At 43.2% G+C, this 15480-nt stretch overlaps 1 long non-coding RNA gene across 1 annotated transcript in view; it reads right to left on the reverse strand.

Annotated features, from left to right (window-relative positions):
• Positions 1-10073: 10073 nt before the first annotated feature.
• LOC138296472 (uncharacterized) overlaps positions 10074-15480 on the reverse strand; it is an 88387-nt gene continuing 82980 nt past the window's right edge. Inside the window, exon 3 of the long non-coding RNA XR_011203840.1 lies at positions 10074-11293. This is a non-coding gene — a long non-coding RNA (uncharacterized lncRNA). The remainder of the gene's footprint in view (positions 11294-15480) is intronic.

Genomic DNA, 15480 nt, shown 5'->3' on the forward strand with positions numbered 1-15480 from the left:
ACAGTTACACTTTGTGCATACTTTCCAGACAGCCACAACATAGGAGGAGCTGGGTGTGGCAGGAGAGGCATCTGCATCCATCTGCATACTGATAGTCATTCTGGGCTAGGAGAGGAAGAGGTCACTCACACCTTACAGGTCAATAAGTTGTGTCCTGCCCTCACACAAAGGACTGATTTACCCTCTATTGATGTCTGAAGCCAAGGGTGGGTTGAAACAGGTTATGTTACACCTGAAGTGTTCCTTTGAAGTCACCCCTTCAACAAAGAATTTTTTTAGTATAAGCACAGGGGCTCTGACCCCATGTTTTCCGAGCACTCTTTGACTGGGACTGAACTTCTGTCAAAAGGACTGCCGCCCTGCACAAGGAACTCATCTGGACTGCTTTTCTGCTGTTGCCCTGCTGCGTGCTACTTGTTGGGTGGCCTAGAGGACTCACTGGATTGCTTTTCTGCTTGTTGCCCTACTGCCAGCTGCCCCCTGACTTTAGTTGCACTAGGCCTTATTGGGCAGCAGGAGAGATTACCCCTAAAACTGCTGGTCTGGCTGTGCTAGTCTACCTGCCTACTACTACCGTCCCACAGTGTTCTTTCAGGGACCCAGCACATTGTGAGCATTGGTTGCTGCCCCTGGGCCCTTTGATCATAAGCATATAGTGAGGGCCTTATATCTTCAATTTTTTAGACTAACGTGTGGTGTGCACTCTTATCTCCTAGGGCTGTATTTAGTCCCTTTTTCTTTGGTACCCTGTATGTGGTAAGCACCCTACTCACCCTACCTGAACCTCAAGCGCTGGTTCCAGGATTCTACCAATGAACACGTGTAGAACATGTCTCTCTGGCCACACCCCTGGAAGATAAACCAGCATGTTCCCTTTGTGAATTTTGCCGCTCAATCAGGGTGCACATGACTCTATAGCCAATTTATAGCCCTCACTGCATTGCCTAGGAACAAGAAAACCTTTGAACGGCAGCCAGCACTACCTCACCCCACTCCCTCAGGGAGCTGGGATTCACGTGGTGCGCCCACCACTGGCTGTCCGGCGCTGAAGAGAGGAGGCCGTTCGGGCCTCAGATTGCTGCATCTCTTTCCCTGGTGGACCTCTGTGCAGGCCCCTGCCATTGGAGGACAGCCAGTGCAGGCCCGAGGGAATTATTGGATATTGCCTGCACCCATGTCGCAGAGAAATACTTGGGGTATAAAGTGAGATATCTTGGCAAAGTATGTATGCATTTTCTGTGGCTATAGAGGCTATAGCCTGCACCATATAAACATGTTTTCTATCATTATAGAAAGTATTGTCTATAAAGTACATATGTGATTAATGCTGCATTATATACCCTGAGTAACCACTGATGTAGGTCACCATTGATGAATGCTTTACCCGGACTAATGAGTACTCCTTCAGAAATAGAAAACTATGTACAATATTTATGATTATGTTGTTTTGCTCTCATGACACATATAGAATAAAAAAAGGCTGTTTTGGAACAAAAGGTATGGAGTCTCTTTTATGCTGTATCACTGATGTGAGTTTGCTGCGCAAATGCTTTACACATCGTCTCTTGTGATAAGCCTGACTGCTCTGCACCAGTCTATCAGGGGGATGAGCACAAGCTATCTTTGATGTGTAACTTACTTGCCCTGACTACAGTGGTGGGCTTTGCCTTGCTTAGGTGCATTTCCTAGCCAACCAGACATCCCATTTCTAACAATGGCATTCAGGATTAGGGGCCTCATTACGAGTTTTGCGGAGGGTATTATTCTAGCACAAACATATCCCGTCCCACATTTTACAAGCTCCATAGGATATGATGGAACTTGTAATATGGCGGACGGGAAACCCGTCAAGTTGTTGGCAGCGCAAGCAGTCCTTTACACTGTGCTAAAATTACAAATTGACACATGGACACCATTGCACTAGTTTGTAAAGCCCAGCGCCACATTATACCCGTGCCAGGTATTATGTATGCAGGTTGGGTTTACCAATGTTAAAAGTCATGCAGAACTAGCCCACTGAAATGTACATTTCACTGTGCCATTCTGTGCCTTCACAGCGTCAGTTTTTTAACACCTGCTAAGAGCAGGCGTTAAAGTGACACTGGACTTTTTACCATTGGACCCTCCTTGCTTTGCTGGAGTACCGTCAGATTACCAATGCTTGTCCAGAAATGCGCCACTTTTGCGTCAACAGATGCACCAGAATTTCTGGCACTCCTGTGGAATAGTGGGCCATAGAGTGCCTTATCATATACACAGCGCTACCCTGCCGTTGATAAGGGGTCTGGGGCTGGCGCTAGAAAATTGGTGCATCAAAGCCAATGCCCCAGTTTCTATTAAATGAGACCCTTCGTTCGCCCTCCCGTTTAACAGTTGCAAACATTTCTCAGAAGCAGGTTTATGTTTGTATGTATGTATGTTGTATTCAAATAGCGTGAATCTTGCCGAAAGACAGAAAAGAAATCTGCAAGTTCATAGGCAAAGTCAACATGTGATTAGTTTGTGTGGGAACTCCATTATGGCATGGAGACTTCTTAATGTTTTCCTTTTGCAAACAGACCACCAGGATTTGGTGACATTGATTTCAATAACTGAAAGCAGGAAAAATAATTTGTTGCAATACATAGCTGTAATTTTATGGTAAAGACACTTTGCTAAAATAAGGGCATGTACGTCTATTAAGCTATTACAGATATCCACTGTCCTCAGTGTGATACTGAGTACCCCCGGTAATCTTGATAGGATTGTGTGAGGATGTAATTATTGGCCCCTACGACCTTAAGGGTTGAATATTATACGCATAGTTTTCCGCGTATTAAAGCAACCGAAGTCTCTGCAAGAAATGATGGGGAGAAAATGTAGCAATCAATACAGAAACACTGATTCCGGTAAGTAATTTAATAAAATGCCATAATCTGGTGTATTTCCACCATTTTAGTAGGGGGAGTGGTTAATACTGGGCAGATATATGCCTGACTCAGAATGGAGGAGAGGTATGCTATTCTTCAGTGTAAAGAACCTAACTTCTCTGTCTGCACAGACAGTCGTTTCTGCTTGTCTCCTTTAGTTTTCCATTATTATCCATAAGAATAACACCTACTAATGAGGGGCCCTACAAACTTTAAAATACTTAATATATAATAAATTTCTCCAAAGTTTAACCAGGCATAGCAACCAAGCAATGTAATATCATTCCCTAACGAGCTCCAAAAACTCCTTGTACAGACTTGAATTTAATTTACAGATCACTTCCTTTACAAATGCTACAAGTGCATTTCATTATTAATAATAATAATAGCAATAATAACAACAACAACAATAATAATAATAATAGTAATAATAATAATAATAAATTAAATGTATAGACCTAATCGTTACCTGATATGTGTCCTGGCGCTAGGGGTGAAGGATTCTGAATCATGCAGAAACTGGCCAGACAGAGTCCAATTATTTATTGTAAGGCCACGTTTTTAGTAACTTCTTTAAACACAGCAGGTTGTTGCACAAAGAGCTGAAGGAAAGCTTTCCCAAAGCTGGGGAGACTGAACGAAGAAGGGACTGCCACCTTTCCTTACTTTTTTAAACTTTGGGAGGCAGAGCAAGTTAGCACTGTCTGAGAGCAAGGAATGGCTCGGATGCTAACGTACAAGTTTGCCTTGTAGATAGTGATGTCCAGCTTGATGTACAGCCTTGTGGACCAGACATAGCAACTTGAACAGCACTTGCTTCTAGAGATAACTGGTAGAGCATATTAAGTACTTCTGTGGGTGAGGGAAGTCAAGGAGTGCTAGCCTTGCTGCGGCTGTCTTGATCTGATTCAAGAGATAATCTAGCCATCCTAAAAACATAGCATGGCAGTAGTCTAACCTACAGGAATTGTTAATTGCAGTCAGTGAGCGTGACTGAGCAGGAATGGGAGGATTTTCTGCAAGACTCTTAGGAAAAAGAAACAAGACAAGAAAAGTTTAATGACAGAGTAAGCGAAGGATAGTTCCTCCTTGAAGTAATCCATGAGGTTCCAGACCTATGAAGAAATAGTTGGAACCGGGTCACCAGAAGGTGGCAGAGATTGTGGGCCAGAGAGAGGAGGGACCTATGAGTGGAGTACCACATGATTTTTGTTTTATCTGCATTAAATTTAAGACTGTTATGGCCAAGCCGTTATATGCTGCATATAGAGATGGAATGATTCAAATGAAGTGGTTAGAGTGGGATACACGGTTATGATTAATTGGGCATCATCAGCATAATTCAGATATTTAATCCCATGGGATCGATGAGTGGTGCCAGAGGAAAGGGTAGATGTTAAACGGTGTTAAGCCCTTTGGCCAACCTATTTACACTCAAACAAGAAGGGTTGAAGGTGCACAACTTAGGTTCTGTTTTGCAAATAAGATGGACACCAACGCACAGCTGTTCCTCTTATTCAAATATCAAATAAACTGGAAATTAAGGTTACATTGACTGTATCAAAAGGGATAGAGAGTTCTATAAATACTAAGACCACAAAGTAGCTTTGTCTGCTGCCATTCAGGGGATCATCCAGGACTGATACAAGAGCAGTCTCAATGCCTTGCACCAGCCAAAACTGCGCTTGTGCTCTATCTGTTGAAATTCCGAGAATGTAGAGATATTTTTATTTACATATTTTTCCAGATTTTGGATAGTAATGGCAAGTGAGACATAGGTATGAAGTTGGACTTGATGGCTGGATTCCCCATGGGCTACTTTAATAATGGAACCACCATGGTCTTCTGCCACTGTGGTGGAACTTCACCTAAAATGAGGAAAAGGTTACAGATTGCCTGTAGAGGCTAGATGAAACTGAATTTCAAACCCTAGAGGGGAGGGGATCCATATGTGTCCTTGAAGAGGTGGAAACAGTTATTTGTAAAAATGCATCTAAGTCCAGCTCATTAAAGTTGTCCAATGTAGGAGCTTCAGTGTTGTCTTCCCTAACTGCCCAGGAAGCCAAGAACAAGGTATCTGCAGTATTTTCACCAAAGGGAATGGGACTTGATCTAAAGCTGTCAATTATAGTTGTAATCTTGTCCCCCAAAAATTTAAAGATCATTGCAGAAAACCCTGGAATGTGTAAATGCTTGAGAAAGTTATGCTGGATTGGCAAGGGACCTGGCAAAGAAAAAGAGTTTTTGAGAAATTGGGAACATCCAAAATTGTTTGCAAGTTCTCAGAGCACTTTTTAAATTCCCTCTGAAGGAATAATCAAGACCCTACAGATTTTCAAGTTTATTGCATTTGACTTTTGCAGTTTCAGGAGCTGTGTTATACGGAGGGGATGAGGGCTGAAGTCGCTTTTGAGCTTTCTTATCAGGGAGAACAGAGTCAAAGGCCTGCTACGGACAATTCTGATAGGGCAAATACATCATCTCCACCAACTTTTCAGTGAAGGAAGGAGGATTACCATTGAATGTGATCTGTCGCAGCTCAAGGGAGAGTTTAGTACAGCCACAAACTGTAATCAGGGCATTGCTTTTGAGATTAAGGGCCTGATTTAGATTTTGGCGGACAGGTTACTCCGTCACAATGGTGACAGATATTCCGGCTGCAGAAATATAAATCCCATTATTTCCTATGCAATCTGTATTTTGGTGGAGGGGATATCTGTCACCATTGTGATGGAGTAGCCCATCTGCCAAAATCTAAATCAGGCCCTAAATGTGCTAAAATTAGCAAGATCAACCTGTACATAAAATAGGATCAGGAAAAGATCACTCCAAATTAGAGGCATTATTTTAGAAGGGGCAAAGATAAGATTCAATATCTACTTATCAAGGTGAGTGGAATTAAAAGCCATTTGTTCAAGCTTACCATAGTCAATACCTCACTGAAATCCATGGCTGAAAATTGTTGGAGTCATAGACTCAGAAAAATAAGGAAGTAGTATGAAAAATGTAATATGCGATAACAGAAGAATGGCAATAAGCTCAAGGAAATGTTCTACAGTACAGCATGGTGCACAGAGCAAGAATCACCACTAGAATTCTGAAATGTACCTTGTTAGACCTGACAGCCTTTGGGTGGTCACCCCCAACTTTTTGTCTGCCTTCCTCCACTTTTTTGACAGTTTCTGCTGGTTTTAGGACACTGCGCACTTTACCACTACTAACCAGTGCTAAAGTGCATATGCTCTCTCCCTTAAAACATGGTGACATTGGCTCATACCCAATTGACATATTTAATTTACTTGTAAGACCCTAGTAAAGTGCACTGCATGTGCCTAGGGCCTGTAATTTAAATTCTACTAGTGGGGCTACATCACTGGTTGTGCCACCCACATCAGTAGCCCCTTATCATGCCTCAGGCCTGCCATTGCGAGGCCTGTGTGATGAGTTTCACTGCTACTTCGACTTGGCATTTAAAAGTACTTGCTAAGCCTTGAACTCTCCTTTTGTTACATGTAAGTCACCCCTAAGGCAGGCCCTAGGTAACCCATAGGGCAGGGTACTGTGTAGGTACAAGGCAGGACATATACCTCTGTATTTTATATGTCCTAGTAGTGAAAAACTCCTACATTTGTTTTCCACTGCTGTGGGGCCTGCTCCTTTCATAGGCTAACATTAGGGCCACCCTCATATATTGTTTGAGGGGTAGATTCTGATCAGAAAGGGGTAGACAGGTCATATTTAGTATAGCCAGAATGGTAATACAAGGTCCTGCTAGCTGGTGAGGTTGGATTGTATATTACTATTTTAGAAATGGCACTTTGAGAAAGTGAGCATTTCTCTACACTTAAAATCCTTCTGTGCCTTACAGCCTGTCTCCAATCTACGTCTGGGCTGGGCTGGTTGAAAGATCCCTTGTGCCTTTCACCAGACAACCACAAACACAGGATGCTCAGTCACACCTGCACACATCTGCATACTGAATGGATCTTCCTGGTCTGGAACAGTGGAGGGCCTGACACTTACATTTCAAAGGACAGTGGCCTGCCCTCACACAATGGACTGCCAAACCCCCTACTGGGAGCCTGGCAGGCAGGGTTGTACTGAAAGAGGACCTTGTGCACTTCAAAACCACTCTTTGAAGTCTCCCCCACTTCAAAAGCACTTTTGGGTATATAAACTGGGTCCCTGATCCTACCAAGTCAGACTCTTCTTGGGACAGACACTCTGCACCAGAACCTGCAACCTGCCAAGAGAAGCTGCCTGGCTGCCCAAAGGACTCACCTGGACTGCTTTGCTGTAAAGGACTGCTGCCTTGCTGTTGCCCTTCAGCCTTGCTGTCCTCTAGCCCTGCTGAGAAGTGCTCTCCAAGGGCTTGGATTGAATTCTCAGGGCCAAAAAGACTTCTTCTCTACAAAGATACTCCTTGTGCGGCATAACAGCATGCCAGATTCAACGCCCAGCCTGTCCAGCGGTGAGAAAATCACTGCATTGCTGAACCGGAATGATGCAGCCCGTCTCCCCGAGTGGAGATCGATGTAGCGCCTGCGTTGCGACCGGAACTTCAACGTACAGCCTGCCGGATCGACGCATCGCTGAGCCAGAATGACACAGCCTGACTTCCTGCAAGAGGAATTGACGCAGCGCCAGCCATGCACAAGAAACTCCCCCGTATCACCCTCTGAATTGATGCAACAACTGTGACTTTGTCCCGCATGCCCAGGATTTCCACGCATCATCTCTGGGTCGTAAAGAGGATTCAAGTCTGCGTGCCGGAATTCGATGCAAAGCCCTTGCCGTGAGGAAAAGTATCAACGCATCGTCTGTGTGAACCCGGAAATCCAACACACACCTCCCTTTTTCCACGCAACTCCTCCACTGCGGTCTTTGTGCGTGTAATTTTGATGCAAACCTGGTACTTTGTGCATGCAAGAGACAATTGTTGCTTTTAAGAACTAAAGAGTCTTATTACCATTACAAAAGTGTTATTTCAACTTGTGATTATCAAATCTTAATTTTTTTGACCACAATTTAATCAGATAATTATCTTATATTTTTCTAAACCTGTATGGTGCCTTTTTGTGGTGTTCGCACTGTGTTGTTGCATGATTTACTGCACAAATACTTTACACATTGCCTTCTAAGTTAAGCCTGACTGCGCAGTGCCAAACTACCAGAGGGTGGGCACAGGATAATTTGGATTGTGTGTGACTTATCCTGACTAGGATTGTGGTCCCTATTTGGACAAGGGTGTATACCTCTGCCAACAAGAGACCCCATTTCTAACATACCTTTAAAAACTTTCATCTGACTCTATATGCCAAAGGGGCCATCAAGCAAGTGAAAGAAAACTCACCATCTCTTCATCTACCATGGTGAATTATACAATCTTCACCAGTTTTGTTTGCCCTGATGACCCAATATACTGTTTTCATATGCAGAAATATGTTGACAGATGATAGATGGCACTAACCCCTATCCATTGTGTGCAGAGTGTGAATAGAGTTGCAGAACCCACACAAACAAAATTTTAATCATTACTGGTTTATCCATCTCTCTCTCTCTTTATCACTAAGCTAGTAGTAGTAGTAGTAGTATTTGTAGTAGTGACTAGTCATAGTGTATATACTAGTTGTATTTAGCAATACCAGTGGCTACATGAGGGATCTATTAGCATTGTAAAATACAACTTCAAGGATCACTCTATAACCTCTTGCTTTATTTGAAACAACCCTTATGAAAAGAAACCAAAAGAGGCATGGGAGATACTGGATGTTTCCCATGTTCCATCACGTCTACATTCTTAACTATGTGTGGACCACAGAACTATGCATAATACTCCTAGTATGTTTTGACTTTCTTAAGCTTTAGTTTTGAACCATTCAGAGAACTACTGGTGAAGTACCATGATGAGAAAGCCCATCCTGAGGAACTTTATCAAGAATAGTACATTCTTTCAGCTAATGCCATTGTACAAGCTCTATGGGCTCTGAAACAAGTTACCACTGTGAATAAGGTATCTCTAACTCCGTGCCACCTCCAGAAAGGCTCTCCAAACCAAGCCCATCCTGAGGAACTTTATCAATGCCATTGTACAAGCTCTAGGGGCTCTGAAACAAGTTACCACTGTGGACAAGGTATCTCTAACCCCATGCCATCTCCAGAAAGGCTCTCCAAACGAAGCCCATCCTGAGGAACTTTATCAATGCCATTGTACAAGCTCTAGGGGCTCTGAAACAAGTTACCACTGTGAACAAGGTATCTCTAACCCCATGCCACCTCCAGAAAGGCTCTCCAAACGAAGCCCATCCTGAGGAACTTTATCAATGCCATTGTACAAGCTCTAGGGGCTCTGAAACAAGTTACCACTGTGAACAAGGTATCTCTAAACCCATGCCATCTCCAGAAAGGCTCTCCAAACCATGCCTTTCTTACACTTTCGCTATGACAAAAGATCAATGCAAGATATTACAAAAATAGCTCAGAATTATATGCTTGAACGTATTTACAGTTTTAGGCTGTGCTTTACAAATTAATCAACAATTATAATAAATTAAATGCCAGGAAAAGGCTTCCTTTTCAAAGTTTTCCGGAGACTATTACATAATGTTAAAAAATGCTCAGTCTGTTGATTGGAACTGAACACATCACACACACACTTTCCTGTCATCCTGATTGCCATACTTCTGCGTCAATAGTAGGCTCCACAATTAATACTTTTGTATTCACAGCAAGTTGTCTTTCAGCTGTTCCTGCATTAACAACAGTCTATATATATAAAGGACCCAAGTATATAAAATAAAAAAATATAAAACACTATTTATGCGATTCATGTCTTGAAAGCTGTAGCTCCTCGGGTCATTTTAACAACGGAAAATGCATGTCGCCTGCTATTGCAAAAATACTTTTATGATACCATTATAATACTTGAAAAGTATTGAACACCACAAGTAAATAAATAATAAGGGAGGCTATTAGCAATGTCAGTTAAAGAACAGATGCTAATATGATAAGCCTCTGATGCCAGAATGTACAAGGTTCAAACAATTTGCCTTTACGGAATTTAGGCTGACTTAGAGCTACATCATTCGGCCTTCTCTTGATGTACTTTCTCAGAAAATGTCTTTCGGAATGAGAACCTTAACCACTCTGTAGACCATTCCCAACAGGCATCTAATTTATTGCATCTATATTTCACTTTACAATTGTTGATCACAGGTTCTTAAGTGGCAACAGAAAAAATGGAAATTGAAGTTAGTGTAGAGGAGAACGCGAGACATGGAAAATAGTTTCAGGTCACGTATAGTATTCTTCTCTGGATACAGTAATACAATTTGCATGAAATGTCTAGAAGGAAGGTGCTTAATTTAGAACATTTAATAATGTATGCTACTTTTCTCTCCATGCATGCTCCCATAATAATTCACATAAAAGATGGGGTCAGATGGGAGCATTGTCACCTATGGAGAACGTAAAATGTAGTTGTTCAATCTTATTACAAATACAATGAATAATTCCTAAGCAGCAGATATCTACGAGTGTTTATAAATTGTTGATTCTTTCCAGTGGTCCTTATAATCTAAGGTTAGCAACTCGCTTGGACTATCAAGTAACACAGTTCAGTGCAAACAAAAGGGAAAGCTCTTGAGCAAGCACAGGGTCTGAATTTCTAAACACCGGCTCACATAACCGTGTGTGGTACACTAATGAGTTTTAAATGGAGTTCAAGGGCAGTTTACATTAATACATCTGAACCTAATTGTAAACTTCAGAAGGACAGTTTGATGCATAAACAGATTATTGCTGCATATCCCTGGCCCACGCACTTAAAAAAACAAGGTGTTATGCATAATTAATCGCATCCTGTAAATTGTGCCTCGCAGCGTGCAAGTTCATACAACCATGTATCAGAAACTCTGAAGGGGAGGCTCCACCCACCATTTGTCATATTTGGCTTTCGCGCGACACGGAATACAAAATCCCCTATTCTCTAACGCAGCCAGTTACTTTGTTAATTTATGTTGCGCACTCAAGCCACAATAACAAAACACACACCTAAAGTAATGTTGTCAGAGAAAGAAGATGATGCTGTTATCCAGAAGATTATAAGCGGTGTGCCCCAGGCATCCCTCTGTCTTACTGCTTCGTTGTACATACATACATATGTGTGTAAGGTTTGCAATTTCCTACAATGCCCCAGTAAGCGAAAGCGAATTGCGGCATAAATCCACCAAATGTCGCCACACATCTTCCACCAGCCATAGATGAAAAACAAGACAGGAGGCAGCAGCTAACTTCCTACGGACCACGGACTGACCATTTCATTGGCGGTTCATGGGGGGTTCATGCAACCATTTGTCCGGTCACTTGGGGAGGCCAAATCCGATCTGCAGACAAAGTAGAGAAAGAGGCATATTTCAGGCATTGTATACAGTCAACGCAGTCTCCCTAGACAAGAAAACTTGGTCCTCGGAGAACCGTACGAAGTGTACGAACCACAACTGCCCATGAATCGGGCAGGAAGTTTCCACTGCATTTTTGTGGTCAGTTTAAAGCGTCCATGACGAGCCATACGTTGTGGTTCATCGAGCAGTAATCGGTTATACATTTAATGACTGAATATGATGAGTCATTAATTTTAATGTAAGTCTGCTGCCTAAAGTGTACATAGTCCACTCCACTCTGCACTGTTCTCTCTCTGGCTTTGTGGATTACCTTGTAAGTGGACAGAATCATGTAATATAGAATGCGACCAGATTTTCATGAGACACGTGTCAGTGCAGCCTAGAATATGTAAACTGGTTTAAAAATTCATTATTTGAATGTCTAAAACGTGTTTTTTATCAGGCCAACTTTCAGGATATGTTTGATTTCCTTCTAATATTTAGGGGCATATTTATACTCCGTTTGCGCCGAATGTGCGTCGTTTTTTTCGACGCAAATTCGGCGCAAAACTAACGCCATATTTATACTTTGGCGTTAGACGCGTCTAGCGCCAAAGTATGGGCAAATAGCGTCATTTTTTTGCGTGAACGCCTTCCTTGCGTTAATGAGATGCAAGGAAGGCGTTCCCGTCTAAAAAAATGACGGTGACGCAAATGCGTCGTATTTATACTCCCGGGCAAAAATCACGCCCGGGAGTGGTCGGGTCAAAAAACCCCGCATTTGCGCCACTTTTTAACGCCTGGGTCAGGGTAGGCGTTAAGGGGCCTGTGGGCTCAAAATGAGCCCACAGGTGCCCTCCCCTGCCCCCAGGGACCCCCCCTGCCACCCTTGCCCACCCCAGGAGGACACCCAAGGATGGAGGGACCCATCCCAGGGACATTCAGGTAAGTTCAGGTAAGTATACATATATATTTTTTTTTTTTTGGGTGGCATAGGGGGGCCTTATTTGTGCCCCCCTACATGCCACTATGCCCAATGACCATGCCCAGGGGACATAAGTCCCCTGGGCATGGCCATTGGGCAAGGGGGCATGACTCCTGTCTTTACTAAGACAGGAGTCATGTAAATGGCGTCTGGGCGTCGTTTCAAATGGCGCAAATCGGGTTAAGACGATTTTTTTGCGTCAACCTGACTTGCGCCATTTTAAGACGCCCTAACGGCATTTTTCCCAACGCCGGCGCTGCCTGGTGTACGTGTTTTTTTTCCACGCACACCAGGCAGCACCGGTCTGCTTGCGCCGGCTAACGCCATTCAATAAATACGGCGCCCGCATGGCGCTTCAGAATGGCGTTAGCCGGCGCAAAAGTTTTTGACGCTAAACTGCGTTAGCGCAGTTTAGCGTCAAAAAGTATAAATACGGGCCTTAGTCTTAGAGATTGGTCTAGGCAGAGTTGGGTTAAATCCAGGTCATTCTGTACTAGGTAGTCTATGAGAAAAGTTCTGATTCTTGCACTTTTCTTCTTGAAGGTTAAAAAAGTGTTCAAGAGACCAGTTTTGTCTGCATGCGAAATTTGCTGAGTAGCTGCCTTCCATGACATTGTCTACTTCCTGAAGTGGCACATTTGTTGAGTGTCATAAAGGTGTCAGAGCTGTCCCATCCTTCACTCTGTTCCACAGTTATAGCTGTGACTTGTAGAAGACGGTCGATTTCACAGTTGAGGTGGATGGGTCCTATTTATGTTTGATTCCATTAAGATTTTGAATTCAGTTGAGACAGCCGCTCTGTGAGAAAAGCAAAGTACATATTTAGGGGTAATCTTAATGTCTACGATATTGTGGACCGGATTGGTTGTAGATAAGGCTAGAGTTGATTTATGACTTTTGGCTCTTTTGATGCTTGTGCCACATGGAGTGCTTTTGTTGGATAGAGAGTTTCCTGCTTGGTCATATTGTTTATCTCTATGGGCCCCATTCACAAAGGTAAACTTTGTGGTCTAAACTTAGATCAAAAGTCTAAGTTTAAGACTTACCCTATTCACAAAGGGCATTTACGAGTAGTATCTTTCGCACTTCAGGGTGGATTTACCATACTCATGCGGCTTGTCTGCACTCGGAGCGGAATCTCTGTTCTTGGGGCATAGAATCTGCGCTCGAGCCAGAAAACAAAAATCTCAAGATATACAAACAAAATGACATTAAATACATCACTGACAAGATGAAATAACTACATGGAAGGCACTGGAGAGTTACATATGTGTAGGATGTGTATTGCAGTAGTAAATATTCTGTCAAAAATACACAACACTACAAAGCTACAAGACTGTTAAACAATTAAACATCTTCTCTACAGTATCACATATAACCCATACTCATAGGTCATGTAAAGTCTTCCATAAACAGTCAAATTGTAAAGGTAATATGCCACTCTAAATCTATGAATAAATATCAGAATCCTGAGGGCCGTATTTGTAGGCCCCTAGGGCCAGAGGAGCGTCACTCTTTGTGACGCTCCTGTTGCGCTAAGCACAGTGCCTTATTTACAAAGTTGCATTAAGCCACTTTTTGTGGCGTAAAGCCACCTCGTAAATAGGGCCCCTTCCCACACAGCAACACCCATTGCATTTTGACACTGCCTCAGATTTATGAAATCTCGTAAACCTGAAGCAGCGCCAAAATCTAACACCACATGCCTAGAAAAAGCAAAATGCCAAAAATTATTGTTTGTGTACGGGAAGTTGTCCCTTCCTGCACATAAACAATCATTTGAAAATGACGCTTTGGCACTTCTTTGTGTGCTGCATTGTACGGCACACACAGAAGTGCCAAAACGTCTTTAGTGATTGAGAGACACCTTCCCACACATAAACAATCACACCCCTCAACACAGACATCCTTGTATGATGGTGCAAGAATGCCTGCATTGGCAGCTGAATTTAGCTCCAGCACAGGGGAAAATGCAGGGGTACGCCATATTCCCTTAAATACGGCACATCCCTGGTAACTTTTCTTTAAATCTGGCCCAAACACCCACACACACACACACATCTGTGTCAGTGCTTACCACCCCCCACCAAGCTGAAAGCCATTAGCCAGTCACAGCCTGGCTGCAGACATAAAAGCTGAGCTGCCACATACAAACCCTTTCAGACCTTTCAACATGTCACTCAATATGTTTGTTGGGTTGCCCCTGACCATGCAGCAGAATGATGTGAGGAGAAGGAGGAGGGGGGGAAGCAGAGAGGGTCTTCAGGCAAAGGATTAACATCTTTGAGATGTCCAGTCAAAATGCCAGGTCCAGATTACTTTTTCCCCCTTATGGCATGTTGAGATGGTTTCTCAGTGGGCGCAGGATCTGCATCCAGACAATCCTGGTAGGCTTTTGCCTCTTCTTATCTGTGGTGCATGGGAGAAATAGTGAACTGGCTCCTCATTGCTCCACACCTGGGCAGGTGTATGGGTATTGCGCTTTTCCAAGGTTACGTAACTCTTGATGAAGTGGGGACAGATCAAAGCACCTGATTCCCCCACTTAGTTAAAGCCTCAGCCTCATTATGGGAGCAGGTGGTTCAGAAGATTATCCATCAAGCACCTTTCGATAGGGACTTGAAATTATGGAATCTGACACTCTCAGAGCCATTGAGGAATGTATTGCCGTGGAGCTATGGCATGCGTGTGGCAGGGGACATGTATCTGGGTGACCATTTTATCTCTTTCCAGGAGGCACAAGAGTTGTTGGAGTAGGACCAGGGCATTTTTTGCAATATGCCAAATTGGAAAGGGTGGCACAGAAAGTATGTTGTGACTTTCCAGAGGCCCTACAGGCTTCACTAGTACTGGGGGGACTCATCAGGTGGGAGGAGGGGCTTCGCCTGATCTCACTATTCTACAAAGTCCTTAGGAGCAACAGACAAACAACAGCGTGCGTTGTGCAGGGTGCTTGGGAGAGAGACATGGGAGAAGAAATTTCCGATGAGGAACGGAGACAGGCTTTGGAACTGGTACACACCATCTCATGCAATAATAGGTTTAGATTGATGCATTTTAATTTGTACTGCACCTACATGACACCACACATACTGAATAAAATGAATCCGACCAGGGAGACCAAATGCAGGCTCTGCAGAGAAATAGGGGCTATATTGTTGTACTAAGCCTGGGCTTGCAGTGGGGTTCAGGATTTTAAGAGAAA

This window comes from Pleurodeles waltl, chromosome 5, assembly GCF_031143425.1.
Source record: "Pleurodeles waltl isolate 20211129_DDA chromosome 5, aPleWal1.hap1.20221129, whole genome shotgun sequence".
In the NCBI taxonomy this organism is placed as follows: Eukaryota; Metazoa; Chordata; class Amphibia; order Caudata; family Salamandridae; genus Pleurodeles; species Pleurodeles waltl.